Raw genomic sequence first — 20,593 nt, 5'->3', positions numbered from 1 at the left:
GGTGTGCGTGGATAGAAAATCCTGCCCTATGTGTACGAAAGTGGAAGCCAATAAAAAGCCCAAATCTGTGGCTGGCGTATTAATCATGTGAATTTCTTTAACTTCTCAGTGTTAAAAAAAATAATAATTGCAATATTCAGCAAAACTCATATTTCCTATTTCTGAAAATGTAACTTCAGAGACAGGGACCAAAAGAGAAACTGCTGAAAAATCTCAGCAGGTCTGACAGCATCTGTAAGAAGAGAAAAGAGCTGACGTTTCAAGTTCAGAAGACCCTTTGTCAAAGTTGCCAGCTGATGAGATTTTCCAGTGTTTTCTCTTTTGGTTTCAGATTCCAGTTCCCGCAGTAATTTGCTTTTAGACAGAGGCAGGGATTTTGTAGTTGAAGTATCCATACAGTGCTCACCATTACTCAGGCACACATGTATGGTCACTTCCTGTGCCTGCACATGTATAGTTAATGCGAAGAGCAGAAATTTGGCAATACTTATCCACTGAACATGCCGAGTAAGCTTGAACCTGTTTATGTTTTCACAGTCCGGGTTAGGACTGTTAACATCTAAAGGGCAAACTGAACACCCAGTGATCAACTGAAAGAACTATATCATACAATTCCACATTTTTAAACAAAGTCAAACTTCATTGCATGTAAAAATTCAACAAAGCAAGCATTATCAACCTAACATTGTAATTTATAACAATGCGATGGATTCAGTTCCACTTTTTATTTGCCCATCCCCCCCCAGGATCTACCTCAAACTTTATAAGAATTTTGAGGGTGCATTCATCATTTGGGGGCTAACCCAAAAGCATGCCACAGCCCTCTGGAATTCAATTTAACATCCTTCGTATCCCAGCAACCCTCCATGAACATTTTCTATGGGCACTGTTAGCGCGAGTGGGCGAAACAACCACTACAGACTCGGGGTGAAGTTCAGTAACGGCACAGCTTTATTTTCTTTTTACGTCGACGGAGAAGCACAGTCAAGACATACAATCGGACTGTCCCAAAAGTGTTCTAAAGACTCCCCCACAAGGGGCTACAGTTATACCTGAACTTCGCATTTCAAATACTAATCCTTTATTTACAGTATTTGACTTCAGCCATCCTGTTTCCATGTTTTCGAGTATTGGAGCAATTGTTTTAAGTGTGTGTTAATCGTTTTTGTCTGGTTGGTTATCAATGGTCTAGAATCTCTGGGGTTTGACCCATAGGTGTGTTATTGGTCTCAAGAGGCTTGAAGGGCCAGGGACGTTTCCTTAACTGTGTTAATTTTAGCTGTCTCCATGGGTTGTTTGACTGGTTTAGAAGTGCTGATTTTGATGGGGTGGGAATGTGTTCTTTAATTTAGTTCCTGTAGGTGCCATCCTGTCCAATTTCCCTTATGTGCTAGCCCTTATTTGCATTCTAAAAGCATGCTCTTGCCTACTGATCAGTGTCTGTTACTTTGTGATTTTAGTGGAGAGGCTCTGAGGATAGCTTTAGTTTGCTTCCATTTTGTGCACCCAATTTCATAAAATTTGTTGTCCAATAACAGGACCTTTCTACTAGCCTTTTAGTTGCACAAACCTCCACATTTTCTTTGCAGACCTCATGACAGTGGATGCCTCAGCTCCTTGTTCAGGTTACAGGGAGATGCCGAATTGCCTGGTGTGATCTGTTTAAAGTTATGGATCAATAATGTCTTGTTTAAAGTAGACAAAGTTTGAGACTAAATACACTTACTGAGGGAATAAAGCCTCAAGATTCCATATGTTTTGAATCTTCTTCCCCGCTCTCCGTGTCCCCTCCCTTGAAGATATTGCCTTCGCTTCAGGCCACATGACCCATGTTTTCTGCACAGGTGTGCTGGACTCAAAGAATATAAAAATTGCAAACCTGTGTAAGCGCAGCCTTACCCGGTCTGTGTTTATGTCTGTGTATGCGCAGCCTTACCCAGTCTGTGTTTATGCAAATGCTCTGAGGTCCATCAGGAGTTGAAATTTCCGACCTCCACTTCCAGTGTTAAGGTAAGTTGACTCTCAAAACACCTACCCACGACTTTACACGCTGGATCTGCTGGCTTATCTTTACAAGCTGGCTTATAGAATATAGAACATAGAACATTACAGTGCAGAACAGGCCCTTCGGCCCACGATGTTGCGCCGACCAGTTAAAAAGCAATCACCCTCTAACCTAAACCAAGCCCTTTCCATCCATAAACCTATCCACGGATCTCTTAAACGCCCCCAAACTAGGCGCATTTACAACTGCAGCAGGCAGGGCATTCCAATCCCTCACCACCCTCTGGGTAAAGAACCTACCCCTGACATCCGTCCTATATCTACCACCCCTTAATTTAAAGCTATGCCCCCTCGTGCTAGCTTTCTCCATCCGAGGAAAAAGGCTATCACTGTCCACCCTATCTAAACCTCTAATCATCTTATATGTTTCAATAAGATCCCCTCTTAGCTGCCTTCTTTCTAACGAAAACAACCTCAAATCCCTCAGTCTCTCCTCATAGGACCTCCCCTCTATACCAGGCAACATCCTGGTAAACCTCCTCTGCACCCTCTCCAAAGCCTCCACATCCTTCCTATAATGTGGGGACCAGAACTGCACACAATACTCCAAGTGCGGCCGCACCAGAGTTTTGTACAGTTGCAACATGACGCTACGGCTCCTAAATTCAATCCCCCTACCAATAAACACCAAGACACCGTATGCCTTCTTAACAACCTTATCTACTTGATTCCCTACTTTCAGGGATCTATGTACACATACACCTCGATCCCTCTGTTCGTCCACACTATTCAGAGTCCTACCGTTAGCCCTATACTCTACACAACTGTTATTTCTGCCAAAGTGAATTACCTCACAATTTTCCACATTAAACTCCATCCGCCACCTCTCGGCCCAGCTCTGCAATTTGTCCAAGTCTCCCTGTAAACTAAGACACCCTTCCTCACTATCTACCACACCTCCGACTTTGGTGTCATCAGCAAATTTACTAATCCACCCAACTATACCCTCATCCAGATCATTTATAAAAATTACAAACAGCAGTGGCCCCAAAACAGATCCCTGAGGCACACCACTCATAACTGAACTCCATGACGAATACTTACCATCAATCACCACCCTCTGTCTCCTATCCGCCAGCCAATTCCTGATCCAATTACCTAAATCACCCTCAATCCCATACATCTGCATTTTCTGCAGAAGCCTACCATGGTGAACCTTATCAAACGCCTTACTAAAGTCCATATATACCACGCCCACTGCCTTACCCCCATCCACCTCTTTGGTCACTTTCTCAAAAAACTCAATAAGGTTAGTAAGGCACGACCTACCCTCCACAAAACCATGCTGACTATCTCCAATCAATTCATTACTCTCTAAATAACTATAAATCCTATCCCTCATAATTTTTTCTAAAACCTTACCCACAACAGAAGTAAGACTCACCGGTCTATAATTCCCTATCTTTACAAGCTGGATCTGCTGGCTTATCTTTGCCACAAAGCTCTGTGAAGATCATTGTAGATTTATTTTTCGCCCACCTACTGCAAGTTAGAGCAGATATTCAAGCTGTATTTCCCTCATGAGACCCAATTGGAAATAGAGACCCACTCACATTCCATGTCATGAGCAATGGCGTTAGTATTTTCTCTGTTTGAACTTCAGGCCTAACTAATTAACATTTATTTCCCTTGGTCCAGTGAGCTGCAGTCTGTGCCGAGACCCAAACACCAACTGTCCCTGTCCATTCTCAAACTGAACCGTTTGCCTCTGGTGAGCAAACATGCACAGCTAAATTAAACAAAATAACCTTATAACCACAACACCACTCTGAATCTGCCACCTTTCTGGCAATATGGCTTGCTTTGAGATGGTTAAAACAGAAATAAATAATATTTATTACTTTCAACACATTCTGCCAACCTCATAATAATTTATATTGTTAATAGAGTTTTACAACACTCTATCTCTCAACTCCATTTGTCTTTCTGCATTTTATTTCACTTTCTGGACATGAGTTTACATTGAATTAAATATCCTAAACTACATTTCCTTGTTTAGTCTGTGTATACCTCAGTAAGGATTCTTCAATCAACCTTTCATGGTGTTGCCACATTAAATATTTGTGCTATTTAAACACTGATTTCTGGCTATCAATAGTATAATTTACTCATGTTATGAGCAGGTACGGTGCACAATGATATCACCAAACATGTGAACTTGTCGTCTTTGTGTCTTTCTTTGCAAGTATCTTCAATATCTTACAAGTAGGTACTGCATGTAGCAAGGCTTACCATTTGCTGGCTTCTGTGCTGCTGGGAACGTGGAATTGATTTGTTCTGTTTTGTGTATCACTTCTCCATCTTTCAGTTAAGATCAAGTGTAAGCACCCAGAGTAGCCAATAAGATTAAACTGAGGCTTCCCCGATGCAATTTTCTAACAGTTATCTGGGCCTTTTATCTTCGATGAAGCATCAGATTCATTAGATAAATGAGGGGGTGCCATGTCTCATCACGTCAGCTTAGATCTTGTTTGATTGAGCCCAAGATGGAATGTAGATTCTGTCTTGTCAGCTTGGATCTGATTTGTCCCTCGTGGGCTTTTTGATCAAGAATAAAGCACCAAAAGTTATCAAATAAAAATTGATTTGTTACGTCTTGTGGCCCTGCAAATTTAAAATAGTCACATTTTTCAGATCACATCATGTGATGTGGGCTGATACATCATCTTCAACACGCAGAGTGTAGTGCAGTAGTGAGGTGGTTATCTGGACACTTGTGTAGACATAGTTCTTAAATCATCTGAGAACAATTGGACAATATAACAAAAGTCAAGACAACCAGCTTACCACAATAACAGCTTGCATCAACATAAGCGTCATCAAGGGAGTAAAATATCCCAATCAAGCAATGGCCAAAAACTTAACCACACAGGTTGGCTTCAAGGAATTTTGTAAAAGAGAAGCGAGTGTAGGAAATGTACAGAGAAATATTTCCAGAGCTTGAGATTCAGACAACTGAAAGTGCAGCAAAGTGTGTGAAGAATGAACAAGAGGCCAGAGTTGGAGGAATGCAAATTTTTCAGAGGGTCACAGAACTAAATGATGTAAAACTCAGAGTTTCATTCAAAGCATTGAATAAGTTGAAGATATAATAGATGAAACATGTTGAAGAAATGGGCTTGGTGGCCATTCCTTGACCCATTTCTTTTTCAGTTCTTGTAGAATATGTGTCTATTGTTAGTGATGATGCAGTCTCAATATTAAAGAACCACCATTAGAAAGATTGCTTTTATTGGCAGTGGGAAAAACTTTTATTCCAATTCTCTCCCTGCTGCTACTGGTGCACAAAGATAAATGTTTGTCTGTTTCCATAGCTAGTGATTCCCTGCACAGGTCATTAATCTGTCGCCAGGGTGCTTACAGCTTGAGGGATGTCACTCCACATCAAGTATGGCTGACCAGGAGTCTCTCCCAGTAACTGAATATGCAGGAATATCTTTCCAGTTTGTTGTTCCAGTGTTTTCAGATGCAACAATTTAAATTTATTTGTGATGTGGAGGTGCCAACGTTGGACTGGGGAGGGCACAGCAAGAACTTTCACAACACCAGGATTAACGTTTAACAGATTTATTTAGAATTACGAGCTTTCGGAGCATTGCTCCTTCCTCACCTGATGAAGGAACAGTGTTCCGAAGGTTTGTGATTCCAAGTAAACCTGTTGGACTTTAACCTGACAGTCATTGGTGTGTTTGGAAGGATTTAAAGTTGATATTCAACCTGTTTGACCACATTATTCACCTTTCTTGGACATGGAGTCCTGAGTGGGCTCCAAACAGGAACTTCTGATCAGCGGCTGGGGCACCATCCACTGAACCACAAAACCACCAGTGAATAACTCATAGCTTGAATAAAACTATACTAATATAAACGGTAATTAAAATGTCAGTGCTTCGCTATTTGCATTACGTTGTTATACTAATTCATATTTGTTTGACCTGACTCAGTTCATGAATTTAGTTTAGAAGCGAACTTGTGAAAAGTGGGTAAATAAATTGACGACACCAGGTTAAAGTCCATCAGGTTTATTTGGAATCACAAACCTTTGGAACACTGCTCCTTCATCAGGTGAGGAAGGAGCAATGCTCCAAAAGCTCGTGATTCTAAATAAATCTGTTAAACGTTAATCCTGGTGTTGTGAAAGTTCTTGCTGTGCCCTCCCCAGTCCAACCACTTCCACATCATAAATAAATTTAAATTGTTGCACCTGAAAAAAAATATTTCCACTGGAACAACAAACGGGAAAGATATTCCTGCGTATTTAGTTACTGAAAACTCTGCAAACCTCACTGTTAGATGGTGGCCCCAGTTCTGGCTGCACAACCAACACACAATTTTTGATTCCTTAAAGCTTAGAGAGAAATGTTTTGTTTGGTGTTTTTGACGGAAAAGCACAGTGCTGACATAATAACTTGTCTTATTCTTCATACTCAGGTCTTCCCAAAGGCAGGATAGGTGCTCAGTGCTACCAGAGTTTGAAGAATTGTTGTGATATTATCTGCCACTGAAAACCTGAAGTTTCTGCCCACGCTTGAAGGAAGCAGCTGTTGCGAAGAGTGAAGGTATGGAAGAGGAGAGGTATGAAACTTATTGAATTTTAAAGAGGCAATGTGCTCATTTCTCCGGTGTCAGCCCTGGCTCCTTACTCAGTTCCAGTAAAACAGATGAACTGTAAGAACTGTGTTTCTTGTTACACCACTCAGCATGTCAGAATCCTCAACTTGTATACTCTTGCTTAACAAGAAAACAGCAAAACAAATCACAAACAACTGAGGGAAGTACTGGTGAATATTTGGTATCTCACATGTAAAACAATCATTTGTCGCAGGAATATTTTTGTGTTATTATTTTGTGTTAAGGAATGTAGAGCGGGACTTCCCAGCCACACTTGCCCCAAGGCTTCGAATTCCCCTCCGAGATCAATATGGCCTGCCCCCACCCACTACGATTCCCGTGGCAGGTGGGACATAGAACATAGAACATAGAACATTACAGCGCAGAACAGGCCCTTCGGCCCACGATGTTGCGCCGACCAGTTACAAAAACAATGACCCACTAGCCTATACCAATCCCTTTTCGTCCATAAACCTATCCAGAGATCTCTTAAACGCCCCCAAACTAGACGCATTTACAACTGCAGCAGGCAGGGCATTCCAATCCCTCACCACCCGCTGGGTAAAGAACCTACCCCTGACATCCGTCCTGTAGCTACCCCCCCTTAATTTAAAGCCATGCCCCCTCGTGCTAGCTTTCTCCATCCGAGGAAAAAGGCTATCACTATCCACCCTATCTAAACCTCTAATCATCTTATATGTTTCAATAAGATCCCCTCTTAGCCGCCTTCTTTCCAACGAAAACAACCCTAGATCCCTCAGTCTCTCCTCGGGAAAATTCTGCCTATACTGTCTGTCAGTGAAAGCCAGTGCTTTGGTTACTTACACTTATGTCTTTTTGAGAGTGATTCTTTGGGGAATAGAAGGGCTGGAATTTTGCAACCTGTGCCGCAGTGATGCCACACACCACTGATCTCAAAGACGGTTGTCCACAAAGACCTAGCCATTCCCACATTGTGGATTGGTCCCTTTCCCAACATTGTTGCGCTCGATATCAAGTCAAGGGATCTCCAGGCATCCCAAAATAGTAATATCATCAAGCAGAATGGGCAGCCAGTCATAACGTAGTATTCTCACAGACAATAAAGCAGGAAGTAAAATGTCATGTGAATTCCTCACTTTTTATCATTTTTGCAGAGAGAAATAAAGATTGGGACATACACGTTAGAAACTGAAAAATCAGAAACAGCCTTTTACAAAAAGTAAATATCTTTTATGAACTAAAAACTATGGAAGGTTTCGTAGCACACTATGGTACTTTTTGATCATAATGGAAATATTTGACAACACACAAACATAGAATGTTTCAAGGCGAGAGATATTTGGCAGCAACAGATATCAATTAGAATGCCATTAGAAATGCAGTTGTACCATAATTGATAAAGCATAACTATTTTTCAGGGTTTTTTCACAACAATAATACAGCATCAAAGGAAAAGTTATCTTCAGTCCAGTGCTGCCTAAAGATTCCTGTCTGCAGGGATATCAACCGTGCAGCACTGGAGTGGGGAAAGCCATTATCAATGGCCTTTTGATTCCTCCCTATAACTGCATGTGAGTGAGTCAGGAGTCACTCACTGTCAGCCTAATGAGGGTCTGACAGCAAAGGCTGATGGTTTTACTATCATTACAACTGCAAAATCTGAGCTATGGTGTTTTAAATGTGGAGAAGCCAATGTTGGGCTGGGATAAACACAGTAAGGAGTCTCACAACGCCAGGTTAAAGACCAACAGGATTTTTTGTTAGCAAACACCTCTCACTTTTGGAGTGCTGCTCCTTCGTCAGGATGTTGGTGCATTGGACAAGGTGCAGAAGGGGTTTAACAGGATGTTGCTTGGTTTGGAGGATATGGACCATGAAGAAAGGTTGAACCAAACTCCAATATTTTCACCGGAGGATGAGGGGGGACCTGATTACTAGATTATGACGGGTTTGGTGAGAACGGCTAGTCAGAGTCTTTTTCCCAGGGTTGAAGGGTCCATTACTCGGGGGCATAGGTTGAAAGTGAGAAGGGGAAAGTTTAAAATAGATGTAAGGGGCAAGTTTTTCACACAGAGGGTGGTGAATGCCTGGGTCACACTGCCGGAGGAGCTGATGGATGCAGAATCTGTAACAACGTTCAAAGGCATCTGGATAGGTACATGAATAGACAGGGAATAGAGGGATATGGAGAGTTTATATATAAGTCCATAAGACATTGGAGCAGGATTAGGCCACTCGGCCCATCAAGGCTGCTCTGCCATTCAATCATGACTGGTATTTTTCTCATCCCCCATTCTCCTGCCTTTTCCCCATAACTCCTGATGCCCTTATTAATCAAAAACCTATCTATCTCTGTCTTAAAGACACTCAATGACCCTGCCTCCACAGCCTTCTGCGGCAAAGAGTTCCACAGATTCACCACTCTCTGGATGAAGAAAATCCTCCTCATCTCTGTTTTAAAGGATCGCCCATTTAATCTGAGGTTGTGCCCTCTGGTTCTACTTTTTCCTACTCGTGGAAACATCCTCTCCACGTCCACTCTATCCAGGGCCTCGCCGTATCCTGTAAGTTTCAATAAAACCCCCCCCCTCATCCTTCTAAACTCCAACGAGTGCAGACCCAGAACCTTCAACTGTCCCTCACACGACAACCTCTTCATTCCAAAGATCATACATGTGAACCTCCTGTGGGTCCTTTCCAAGGCCAGCACATCATTCCTTAAGTATGTAGAGAGGCATTTGTGTCAGTACAGACTTGATGGGCCGAAGGGCCCGTTCCCATTGTTTGTACTGCCTCAGACTGAAATTATTGGAGGAATTTTGCCTTTTTTTATGAAATGTCTTCTCATGTGGGAAAAGCAGAGACTAACACTGCACTTCCAGCTGATACCGTCATATTTTTAAATGCTTTGTCAAAAAAAAGTGAAGGCACGGTTCTCAGTACTTTGGTTTTTAAAAGAAAGGGCACTCTGGTTTAAAATATTAAAATGGAAAGCCCATCCTGCCCCCCCCCACCCACCCACCCACCACTCAGCTCGCCTCCCAGCATGAAATTCCCCTTACACTCGCCACCGACCACGGAACTGCTCCAGCACCTTGCCCCTGGAATCCTCCAGCACCTCCCCACAGAACTTCTCCAGCACCTCACCCATGGAACCTTCTAGCACTGCCCCCATGGAACATCTTCCCTCCGCCAACCAGCCCCCAACACTGCCCCTTGGTGGTGAGGTTCCCTATACTCCAAATGCTAGCAAGTCGGTTCACAGGCAAACTTCAAACTGAGGCCGATTGCGGGGGTCTTGGTTGAGGGCAGGTGGGGGGGAGGGTAGGGGAGGGGTGAGGTGGAGAATCCTTTCACATCCCATATTTAAGGGTTAAATCGCTGAGAATTTGAGACAGTTATCAGGATACACTTGCACAATTTTAGTTGCCGTTTGCTCTCATCTGCCACTGATTTAGCTCAGAAATCATTTTTTGAACAGTAATCTTCATAATCTTCTGTGTTTGCTCATCCTTAAACAAAGAGATGTGTAAATTCCCCAAATGGCTTTGGATATTCACTAAATATCCTATTTATGTCCTGTTGCAGCAGGACATAGATAGGATGCAGGACTGGGCGGAGAAGTGGCAGATGGACTTCAACGCGGATAAATGCGTAGTCGTCCATTTTGGCAGAACCAACGGGATGAACGAGTACACTATCAAGGTCAGGAGTCTTAGTAGTGTTGAAGAGCAGAAGGATCTTGGGGTCCGGGTCCACAGGACTCTTAAATCGGCCTCGCAGGTGGAAGAGGTGGTCAAGAAGGCGTATGGTGTACTGGCCTTCATAAATCGAGGGATTGAGTTTAGGAATCGGGAGGTAATGCTGCAACTTTATAAGACCCTTGTCAGGCCTCATTTGGAGTACTGTGCGCAGTTCTGGTCGCCTGACTATAGGAAAGACGTAGAAGCTATTGAAAGGGTACAGAGGAGATTTACAAGGATGTTGCCTGGACTGGGAGGCATGCCTTATGAAGTTAGGTTAAGGGAGCTGGGTCTCTTTTCCCTGGAGAGACGAAGGTTGAGAGGCGACCTGATAGAGGTTTATAAAATGTTGAGAGGAATGGATAGGGTGGATTCTCAGAGGCTATTTCCCCGGGTTGAAATGGTCGCTACGAGAGGACACAGATTTAAGGTGCGGGGAGGAAAGTACAGAAGTGATGTTAGGGGTAAGTTTTTCACTCAGAGGGTGGTGAGTGAGTGGAATCGGCTGCCGTCAGTGGTGGTGGAGGCGAACTCGCTGGGGTCTTTTAAAAGACTTCTGGATGAGTATATGGGGTTTTATGGGATTGGGGGTTATAGATAGGTGTTGATGTGATCGGCGCAACTCGTGGGCCGAAGGGCCTGTTTGTGCTGTAGTGTTCTATGTTCTATGTTCTAAATATTCAAATCTGTCTAAAGGTCACATGATTTGTAGCAGTCATTGATGGTGTCCAGTTTTTAAAGTATTTGTATCAATGGGTGGGATTTTCCATCCCAGTTTTTGGTGACTGGGAATGGGGGCATGAGGAAAAATATTGTGCGGGAGTTCCAAAATGGGATTTCCCCGCCCAATTGTTCCCACCCTCTACCAGTAACGATTTTCCCACAGCGAAAGGTCAGAACCCTATTACCATATATTACATATACTTAGTGAGCCTCACCGCTGTATCGCCCTCCGCGTAGGGATTCTCCATCACCAACCACCCCCAGCCCCGCCCCACCTCCAATTGGTGTGATGTCACATCGGTGGGGTTTGCAACAGGTTTTGTAAAAGAGGAACCAGGTGGACGGTCCTACCAGGGTACACAGTGAACACAGAGCCCAGGGTACACAGTGAACACAGAGCCCAGGGTACACAGTGAACACAGAGCCCAGGGTACACAGTGAACACAGAGCCCAGGGTACACAGTGAACACAGAGCCCAGGGTACACAGTGAATACAGAGCCCAGGGTACACAGTGAATACAGAGCCCAGGGTACACAGTGAATACAGAGCCCAGGGTACACAGTGAACACAGAGCCCAGGGTACACAGTGAACACAGAGCCCAGGGTACACAGTGAATACAGAGCCCAGGGTACACAGTGAACACAGAGCCCAGGGTACATAGTGAATACAGAGCCCAGGGTACACAGTGAATACAGTGCCCAGGGTACACAGTGAATACAGAGCCCAGGGTACACAGTGAACACAGAGCCCAGGGTACACAGTGAATACAGAGCCCAGGGTACACAGTGAATACAGAGCCCAGGGTACACAGTGAATACAGAGCCCAGGGTACACAGTGAACACAGAGCCCAGGGTACACAGTGAATACAGAGCCCAGGGTACACAGTAAATACAGAGCCCAGGGTACACAGTGAACACAGAGCCCAGGGTACACAGTGAATACAGAGCCCAGGGTACACAGTGAACACAGAGCCCAGGGTACACAGTGAACACAGAGCCCAGGGTACACAGTGAACACAGAGCCCAGGGTACACAGTGAATACAGAGCTCAGGGTACACAGTGAACACAGAGCCCAGGGTACACAGTGAACACAGAGCCCAGGGTACACAGTGAATAAGAGCCCAGGGTACACAGTGAATACAGAGCCCAGGGTACACAGTGAATACAGAGCCCAGGGTACACAGTGAATACAGAGCCCAGGGTACACAGTGAACACAGAGCCCAGGGTACACAGTGAACACAGAGCCCAGGGTACACAGTGAACACAGAGCCCAGGGTACACAGTGAACACAGAGCCCAGGGTACACAGTGAATACAGAGCCCAGGGTACACAGTGAATACAGAGCCCAGGGTACACAGTGAACACAGAGCCCAGGGTACACAGTGAACACAGAGCCCAGGGTACACAGTGAATACAGAGCCCAGGGAAGAGAAGGCCATGCCTGGGTACTGCACCCCTGACATTGCAACCTGGCAAGCATCCGTTTGGAAAGTCCGTGGGGAGGTTCCCAGTGAGTGTCATGTCTGTGGTGAGGGTTTCTGCCTCTGTGATGTGGTTTGATTCCCTTTGTCCGTAGGGTGTGGGTCCACTGTGACTGGGGGATGGGAAGGTTTCCTGTCTCCATATCTGTGGGGGTCAGGTTCACTGTGTCCGTAGCAAGGAGGCAGAGTGAGGGGGGATGCAGGCTGCCCATGGTGAGATGGAGGGGAGAGGTCCCTGTCTGCACAGGGGACGATTGTTAGATCTTTTACCTAATCTGTTGATGTCGAGGTTTCTGGCAGGGAGGGTTCATTCAGATCTTGCACCGACACCCAACCACCCCCCCTCGCCTGATGTCATGGGACCTGCATCCAGTACTTTTTTAACCAAGTTTCAAAAAAAAAGCGGGAAAAGCCAGCCATTTGGAGGGTAGCGCATCGCTTCTGAGTTAAAAAATTCAAAAATCTCACACAATATGCCAGATCTGTCAATACATAACTTTTAATTCTGCTGAGGTACATGGCTAAACCCTATGATAAAAGCAAATTATTGTGGATGCTGGAATCTGAAATCAAAAGAGAAAATGCTGGAAAATCTCAGCAGGTCTGGCAGCATCTGTAAGGAGAAAAAAGAGCTGATGTTTCGAGTCCAGATGACCCTTTATCAGAACTTTTTTTTAGCTAAATCCTATGAGATGATTCAACATTCTCCCTTGTTGTAGCATATTAAGATTCTCCATTGTCCTGGAGTTGGTGGTATAAGTTTCATGGTGTCAGAGTTTGTTAAAAAGCTGCCTCTGTTATTGCAGGGGAAGCACAGGATGCGAAGCAATTCATTTTATATTTTATGGAGAGTTATGATTGTCGTTAAATTTTGTCAAAGCGTCATTTTTTTAACGTGGAGGGAAGCGTCATTAACCAGGCAATAAGGCCATCATGACATTGGTGAGAGTTGGTGGCAAAAATGTATTTTGTTATCGTTTAGATAAAAAACGCAAAACTTGCATTAAGAAAGAAAATACATCGCTCCAATCTGATTCTGCTGCTCAATCGTGGCTGAAGATTTAGAAATCCCAGCTCAGAGTGAAAAGGAAGCTCAAAGAAACAAGAACGGAAAACGCTGGAAAATCTCAGTGGGTCTGACAGCATCTATGGGGAGAGAATAGAGCCAATGTTTTGAGTCTGGATGACACTTCATCAGAACTGATGTCAACTAGACTTGAAATGTTCACTCTATTTTCTGTCCACAGATCCTGTCAGAGCTGCTAAGCTTTTCCAGTTTTTTGTTTCAGGTTCCAGTATCCACAGTGTTTTGCTTTAAAGCTCAAAAAACGTTGAATAGTGAAGTTTTATGTTTTGTTTTATCATTCATTCATGTCTAGGCAGCATTTATTGCCCATCCCAAATTGCCCAGGACTGAGTGTTTCTCTCAGCCATTTCACAGGGCAGTTCAGAATCAACCACATTGCTGTGGGTTCTAGAGTCACACAGAGTAGGTCAGAGCAGGTAAGGATGGCAGATTTCCTTCCCTGGAGGACATTAGTGACCCAGATGGGTTTTCCCAACAATTAACAATGGTTTCATGGTCATCAGTAGACTCTTAATTCCAGATATTTACTGAATTCAAATTTCAACATCTGCCGTGCTGGAATTAATCCCTGGATTACTAGTCCAGTGGCAATATCACTACATCACCACCTCCCTTAGGAATACTTCAATCTAATAATTTACAAACTACACCTCGACAAAGTTTGATCAGTATAGCTTTGTTGGTTATTTTGTCGACACTTTTACACATATTTATCTATTATTCTTTGTCAGTTGATCTTGCTAAGCAATACATTCAATAATTTCAAAACTTATTACGTTCTTTAATGCGGTATTAATATTTAAGTGCCCAGTGGCAGAGAACTGAGCTTCAAGGATAAAATGAACTAATTAATGCTGTGGAGTCTATTGCCCTGAGAGAGCATGTTGAATATAGAGGAGCTGTGTATAATCCTGGTATTATTTGATGTGGTTATGGATACTAAGAGAGGAAGGAGGATGGTTTTGGAAGAAACCTCCTTCTTGAATTATTCAGGGCTGCCAGCTATGATCCGCTCTGAGCGAAAGCTCTTCATCCTCTACACCCTATGACATTCGATGACACTCAACAAGGGTAATGGGTACAAGAAAATAGCTGCTGTGGGGCAGCAGGGAATGAGAGCAGCTATTATATAAAGTCAAGTTACCGATCTATAAATCAAAGAACAGAGCACAGTCTGATTGTGGAAATTTGACAGTGTAAACCTGTTCTACCCAGATTACAGTCAGACTTGTATGACGTGAAATACAAATGCGTTTAACCGTAGCTGAATATTTATGTTTCCAAGGATTTGTTTTCATCTTGTGACCATAGTAACGTATCATGTATTTCTGTAGAGAGTGGATTTTGAAATATTTATAAAGGAATACCTCAGGGCAACCACATCTCCAGTAATAGACAGTGCCACAACTTGCGTATATTCTTTGCTAATGGTCATACAACAACACTCTTTGGAAGACATTTCTTTTCTTATAAAAGTCCAAAGTCCATGGTACATTTTTATCCTAATAGCCACTTGATCATTCAGCTACCTTTGACACTTTTGAACTATAGGCATTTTAAAACAGAACATCTGTAGACGCCACCTCTGGGTAAGTTGCATATAAATATATTCATGTGTCATGCAGCAGGACTGTATGGGTCCAGTGTGGTCATTCCTAACATGGACAATTGTCAACATGGAAGAAAGCAACTGACGTCAAACTGTGTCCGTAGATCCATAGAACCCTGCAGTGCCAATGGAGGCCACTTAGCCCATTGAATCCGCACCAACTCTCTACCTAGGCCCACTCCACTGCCCTATTGTCATCACTTTGTGCATTTACCATGGCTAACCTACCTAACCTGAGCATCTTTGGACTGTGAGGGAAATTGGAGCACCTGGAGGAAGCCCACACAGACACAGGGAGAATGTGTCATTTGGACACTGCCTAACTATCTATCATGATTGTATCATAGAGCAAAGAAAATTACAGCACAGGAACGGGCCCTATAGCCCTCCAAGCCCCTGCGCTGACCATGCTGCCCAACTGAACTAAAACCCCCTACACTTCTGAGCACCATATCCCTCTATTCCCATCCTATTCGTGTATTTGTCAAGATGCCCCTTAAAAGTAATTACTGTGTCTCCCCAGCAATGACTTCCAGCACCCACCACCCTTTGTATAAAAAAATCTCCTCGTATATCTCCTTTAAGCCTTGCCCCTCGCACCTTAAACCTATGCCCCCTAGCAATTGACTCTTCCACCCTGGGAAAATGCTTCTGACTATCCACTCTGTCCGTGCCTCTCACAATCTTGTAGACTTACAGGTCGCCCCACAACCTCGTCGCTCCAGTGAGAACAAACCAACTTTCTCCAACCTCTCCTCATAGCTAATGCCCTTCATACCAGGCAACATCCTGGTAAATCTTTTCTGTACCCTCTCCAAAGCCTCCACATCCGTCTGTTAGTGTGGCGACCAGAATTGAACACTATATTCCAAGTGCGGCCTAAGGTTCTATAAAGCTGCAACATGACTTGACAATTTTTAAACTCAATACCCTGGCTGACGAAGGCAAGCATGCCGAATGCCTTCTTGACCACCTTCTCCACCTGCATTCCTTTGCCTATCAATACTCTTAAGGGTTCTGCCATTTACTATATATTTCCTATCTATATTCGACCTTCCAAAATGCATTACTTCACATTTGTCTGGATTAAACTCCATCTGCCATTTCTTAGCCCAAGTGTCCAACTGATCTATATCCTGCTGTATCCTCTGATGCTCCTCATCGCTATCCGCAAATCCAACAACCTTTGTGTCGTCCACAAACTTACTAATCAAACCAGTTACTAATCAAACCAAACTAACCAAACTTACTAATCAAATCATGTTGACACATTCCTTCCCCCTCCGCTCTCCATTAGTAAACAATGATTTTTCTTCTCTCAGGAAGAGGCAAATTCAGACTCTGATATTCAATCTGGTATGAATTACTGTTGGACATTTTAAATTCTGTCCTAATGGGTGAGATTCTCTGGTCTTCACTCTATGTTTTTCTCAGTGGTGGGAGGTGCGTGCCATTTGCTGGCAGTGGCATCCTCTGGTCCCACCACTGTCAATGGGAATCCCCATTGAAGCCACCCAGTGCCACTGGGAAACCCACAACAGGGGGTGTATCACCTGCAGCCCAGATAATCCCATCGACATGAATGGTCAGAGAATTCTCGCCCTTAATCCAATCTTTCTTTCCCTTCTTTTATTTCGCTTTCTGTGCCTGATTTGATATTGAACTCAACCATTTGAGCTTACACTTTCCTCTCAGTTCTTGTGCCGTTAATTCCTTCATTCTACAAGTCTAAGGGGAAACAGTTTCTTGCCCTTTTCACCCAGGAGTCAGATACCCTGTCCCTCATGGCAATAATAGAATCCATTGAATCCCTACAGTGTAGAAGGAAGCCAGTCGACCCATCGAGTCTGCATTGACTCTCCTAAAGAGCATCTTACCCGGGCCCTATCTACCCTATCCCCGTAAACTCGATCATTTACCACGTCCAATCCACCTAACCTGAACATCTTTGGACCGGAAGGAAACCGGGGTACCTGGAGGTAACCCAAGCAGACACAAGGAGATTGCACAAACTTGATGCAGATATCATTTTAAATTTCATAACAACTAGCCACACAAAATATCTAATAACCTAAAAGTGCAATGACTCATCGAACTTATGACAAGCAATTTAGATTCACTCCAAGAAAAAATGTGGTATACAGGAACATAGAACTTAGCATCAAGCCATGGAGGTTTACAGCATGGAAATAGGCCCTTCGGCCCAAACTGTCCATGTCATCCTTTTTTTAAATAACCAAGGTCGTCCCAATTGCCCACATTTGGCCCATATCCCTCTATACCCATCTTAACCACGTAACTGTCTGCAAGACAAAAATTGTACCTGTCTTTACTACTACCTCTGGCAGCTCGTTCCAGACACTCACCACCTTCTGTGTGAAAAAATAGCCCCTCTGAACCCTTTTGTATCTCTCCCCTCTCATCTTAAACATATGCCCTCCAGTTTTGGACTCCCACACCTTTGGAAGAAGATATTGACTATCTAACTGATCTATGCCCCTCATCATTTTATGGACCTTTATAAGATAATCCCTAAGCCTCTGATGCTCCATGGAAAAAGTCCCAGCCTATCCAGCCTCTCCTTATAACTCAAACCATCAAGTCCTGGTAGCGTCTGGTAAATCTTTTTTGCACTCTTTCTAGCTCAATAATAATATCCTTTCTATAATATCCTTTCCAGAACTATACACAGTATTCCACATGTGGCCTTACCAATGTCTTGTACAACTTCAACAATGTTAACCAACTTCTGCATTCAATGTACTAACCAACGAAAACAAGCATGCCAAATGCCTTTTTCATCATTCTGTCTACTGGTGACTTCACTTTCAATGAACTGTGAACCTGTATCCTTAAATCTCTTTGTTCATAACTCTCCCCAATGCCCTACCATTAACTGAGTAAGTCCTGCCCTGGTTCAATCTACCAAAATGCATCACCTCGCATTTATGTGAACTACACTCCATCTGCCATTCGGCAATTCACTGACTCAATTGATCAAGAACCCATTGCAATCCGAGATAACCTTCTTCACTGTCCACTATGCCACTAGTCTTGGTGTCATCTGCAAACTTACTAATCATGCCTCCTAAATAGGAATTGGAGGAGGCCATTCAGCCCATTCTGTCATTCAATATGATCACGATTGATCTGTTTGCGATGTCACCTCCACTTTTCTGTCTGCAACCCCGCATCCCCCCCACCCCCACAAACCCTCAACTCCCTTGTCTATCAAAAATCTGTCTAACTCTGAATAAATTCAATGATTGAGCCACTAATACTTTCTGGAGGAGAAAATTCTAAACCTAATGCCCTTGGAATGAAAAATCTCATCAGATCTTAAAAGGGATACCTTTTATTTTCAAACTGTGCCCCCGAGTCTTAGTCACCGTACAAGAAGAAACAGCCTCCTCGTCTATGAAATCCCCTCAGGACCTTATACATTGCAATAAGATTACTTCTTATTTTAATAAACTCCATTGGGTAAAGCCCCAAGCTGCAATAATCCTCTCAGCTCAGGACTGAGTTGAGTGAACTTTCTCTGAACTGCTTCTAAAACAATTTTATTTTTTTTCAAATAAGGAGTCCAAAGCTGTACATACAATTCCAAATGTGTTCGCACCGACAACCTGTAGCAAAACATCCCTATTTCTATACTTCATTCCCTTTGCGCAAAACCCCAACATTCCATTTACAATTCTAACCACTTGCTGTACCTCATATTAATGGTGGGTAAGTTGACGTCTGAGCACTTTTGTGAAAATGACACCTAGATACGATGGGGGGATATGAGCCGTCCAGCCCCTCCCCCTCCCTCCACCCACTGTGCAAAATGTTGGGAAACCCCCAACTGCATAATTAATGAGACCAGCATCGCATGATACAGTGCAAATTCCCACTGGGTGGGAAACACATTGCGTTCCTGCCATCAGCACTGGGATTAGTCCCAAAATGGAAGATTCCATCCTTCCCTCTGATCTATAATTGGCAGGTACAAAATACTTCAATAGGACTCCTCGTAGTTGATTAAAATTATATTTTTTCTGGCCTCCAGTAGCATGACTTGCATTTTTTCTATTTGTCAAATTTAATTTAGCAAAACGAGTGATGGTCAGGATTAGTTTTATATTGAATATGTGGTCTACTCTCTCACGTTACTGCCCAGCTGTTGGAATTAAAAGTGATCCACATAAAACTGTCTCAGGAGGGCCCTCGCAGCTCATCCATGTTTTCTTGAGGTTTACATTTTATTGTGTTACAGTTTTTCCTTCCACACAGAAAGCTTACAAATGGAGATTGGGTTTGGTGGAAAATGGAATCAGCAAAAACTACAGAACTGATGATGTGACCCTTGCCCTGAGCTCAAAATGCATCACTGCGATGGATTGGTGGGGAGTAGGCCCTTCTGAAAAAAACATTTCTCCTCATCTCCACCTTAGGAGAGAGACCCCTCATTTCTCAATTGTGTCCCCAAGTTCAGGTCTCGCCCACAAGGGGAAACATCCGTTCAGCATCCACTCTGTCAAACCCCCCTCCAAGTCGTACATCTTTCAATCCTCTCAGTCTTCTAAACTCTAATAAATACAGACCGGCCTGTCATCCATCCTGCATAAAGTAACCTCCTCACTCTGGGAATCAGTCAGGTGAGCTTTCTCTGAACGGCATCAATCATATCCTTTCTTAAATAAGGAGACCAAATCTGTACACCATATTCCAGATGTGATCTCACCAAGTCTCTGTACAACCGTGGAAACACATCCCAACTTTTATATTCCATTCCACTGCCAATAAATGTCACACATTTATTTATTCAGAAGGGGTTTGGTTTAGCTCAGTTGGCTGGATGGCTGGTTTGTGATGTGAAGTCTCATCAACAGTGAGGGTTCAATTCCCATGTTAGCTGAGGCTATTGATAAAGGCCCCACCTTCTCAACCTTGCCCCTTGCCTGAGGTGTGATGACCGTCAAAGGGGAGAGCAGCCATGGTTACCTAGGACGATGGTGACTTCACCTTTATTTATCCTTGCACTTACTTATTTATTTGTTTGCCTTATTTATTTATCATGCTTGTTATTTAATCAATTTAGTCCCCTGAATCTATGAAATGATATTATCTGCTATGTTAATAGAGGAGCTAATGCATTTATTTTAAACCATTAAGTCGGTACAGTTACTCTATGCAGGTTCATGCTTCTGTTAAAACAGCGGGCAAAGATAATTCATTATGATGTGTTAAGTGTTCATACACTTGTATCCCATAATGTAATTTCAAGGCCAAGGTTACCTCATT

The 20,593-nt window shown here is 43.4% G+C and overlaps 1 protein-coding gene across 4 annotated transcripts in view; it reads left to right on the top strand.

The window, feature by feature from the left end:
- The window catches only part of LOC145344395 (leucine-rich repeat-containing protein 4C-like), a 1,050,741-nt gene that overhangs the window by 816,919 nt on the left and 213,229 nt on the right, over positions 1-20,593 (top strand). For all 4 annotated transcript variants that reach the window (XM_080191523.1, XM_080191521.1, XM_080191522.1 and 1 more), the window contains one exon: positions 6,496-6,623. The gene's annotated coding sequence lies outside the window, so the exon portion shown is untranslated. The remainder of the gene's footprint in view (positions 1-6,495; positions 6,624-20,593) is intronic.

The sequence above is a fragment of the Carcharhinus amblyrhynchos genome, chromosome 6, assembly GCF_965287045.1.
Source record: "Carcharhinus amblyrhynchos chromosome 6, sCarAmb.v2.hapA, whole genome shotgun sequence".
Classification (NCBI taxonomy): domain Eukaryota; kingdom Metazoa; phylum Chordata; class Chondrichthyes; order Carcharhiniformes; family Carcharhinidae; genus Carcharhinus; species Carcharhinus amblyrhynchos.
This window is presented reverse-complemented; position numbering and strand designations above follow the sequence as displayed.